We start from the raw sequence: 2618 nt of genomic DNA, 5'->3' as shown, positions 1-2618 counted from the left end.
TCTTTACAGTTCCTAGATATAAGCCACGACTCTGCCCACCACGCATAGGTGCACACCAAAGCACACAAAGTTACCCCAGAGTGTACAGATTTGCCATGCGTTGTATAGGGTCAACTCATGACACATAGATGTGCTACACAGTATTCAGAGTTGATACAAAATACACACACACACCCCTCATCAGAAGACGGACCCCAAAATACTTGGGGTCAGTGACAAAACTCAACCTCCTCTTCCAATAAGGTGTGGAGCAGCATCACAAAACATAATCCATCCTACAATAGGTAGAACAATCTCACAATTAATGCAGTTACCCCATGGTGCAAAGATTTGCCCAAGCACTGCACACACATACGCTACAACACATAGGCACATCCTATAGTGTAGAGATGTGTCCCCAGACACCAACTTCTCTTGCAACACACAGGATTACATCACAGCACATCAACTCACTCTTCAAGATATAGACCAGCCTGGCACACTTCTGCTTCACGGCACGCTAACTCCACAAATCCCAAACTTGCACCAAAACCCAAACTTGTACAGATTTAACCCATAGCATCTCAAACCCGCAATATCGCACAGAAACTTTAAAAACAGCTGCCAAGTTATATTAAAATATAAAAATACGCCTCCATGGAAGCACCCTCACTAAGCCCATGGTTGCCCTGCAATGAATAGAAAGGAACAACAGCACTCAAACTCAAGTCACAGTTTTTTTTTTGAGTTGCCTTACAATGTACAGAATTGCATCATAATGCACAACCATGACTGACAACTCACAGACCTACCCCAGAGAACAAGGCTCCCACACCGCATACCTACCACACAATTCCCAAATTTGTGCCAAGCACGCATACTCAGCCCAAAATACACAAACCCACCCTGCATCAAACACAGCATAGCACATAGATTTGCCCTCACTTAGAATCAGCTGACAACTCATATTTGCCCCACAATGCCCCGATACACAATAGAACGTACAGACAACAATCACAGCTTAGATACTCCCCAGTGAACAGAATCCATAACACTGCAGAGCTTCCTCTATAATGCCCACTTCACAGCACCCCAAATTGCATGAAAACACACACTTGTTCCAAAATGGACAGCTTTTCCCACAGCATACATCCCACAGTACACAGATATGCCTCATAAGATATATTCCCCCCGAGAAACACACAGTATTGCATAACAACTTACAAACACTTCTCAAAACATGCACTCCATCATCAGTGGACTCCTCCACAACATCCTGTCACATCCTTAAATGCCTAGACTCAACCCCACCCCCACCAGCATTCTTGGCCAGTAGTTCTAAAACATGCCACAGAAAACAGACTTGCCCCACAAATGCGTAGAAATTGATACAACTTCCAAATTCACCGTTCGGTGCACAAACTTTACCCCTACACAGTGTTATCCCACAATGCAGAGACTCAACCACAGAGCAAATAATTAACCCATCACGTACCTCAGCCACCAGATATGTGCCCAAACACACAGACCTGCACCACCGCACCAAGAAACACTCCACAACATGCTTATGAACCTCACAACGCCCAGATTCTCCCATAACTCCCACGCTCACCCCTCAATTCTTAGACTAATTTATGATTTCACACATGTTCCATGACATGAGACTCCCAGCATAGCCCATGGAATCCCATCACAATGCACAAATATACCTTACAAGGCAAAAATTCTCCAATAAATGCCAAGACTTACTTGGTAGGCGTTCAGTATTACCGTAACAACTCGGCTTGCCTCAAAACTCAGTTTTGCACCATAATACTACAGAAATGTCTCATGATACCTACAATGAACTTAGAGTGAACAGACTTGCCCCATAATGCCAAGACTTACCCCATAATGCCAAGATGTGCTCTATAACCCACAGTTAAGTTCCACAATGGAAAAACCTCCCGAAAATGCACAGTCTCACTCTACAACAGAAAGTTACCCCACTCTGGTAAGGATCGACTGCAGACATCCAGCCACATCCCCAAATTCACAGTCTTGCCATACACCTCTAAGACATGTTTTACAGGGAACAAAATAGCTCCATGATACATTAATACAGCTAACTTGCCATGGACAGAGGGACTCTATAACACATAGATCTCTCCCACAAACACAAAGTTGCATTCTGATACACACATTTACCCCAATACACACACATGCACACAGTCATTCTACAAGACAAATACCCCACATAGAAAAACACGTATCCCCCAAACCCAGAATTGCCTTAGGATACACAGACTTCCCTCACAGGATGAAGACATATTACATAGTTTTGCTCCTCATCAGACATGCTTTACAACTTAGCCTTGCCCCACAAGGCACCCTTGATCCACAATCTAGACACAGTCTGTGGTGCACATACCCCCACAACACGTTGACAAACCTCCAATGAAAAGATGCAGCCTACAATGTTCAGAATACCTTGAAAATACACAGACACTCCCCACAGTCCCAGAATGGTCACGTCATGCTCAGACTCTGTCCCGAATGCAAATTCACTCCCAAACATCTAGAATCAAATCACAGGATACAAACTGAACCCATACCTGGTTTTCCCCACAATGCACTGACATGCCCCATAGCACTCAAGT

Source organism: Canis lupus, chromosome X (assembly GCF_048164855.1).
Source record: "Canis lupus baileyi chromosome X, mCanLup2.hap1, whole genome shotgun sequence".
NCBI lineage: Eukaryota > Metazoa > Chordata > Mammalia > Carnivora > Canidae > Canis > Canis lupus.
Note: the sequence above shows the minus strand (reverse complement) of the source record.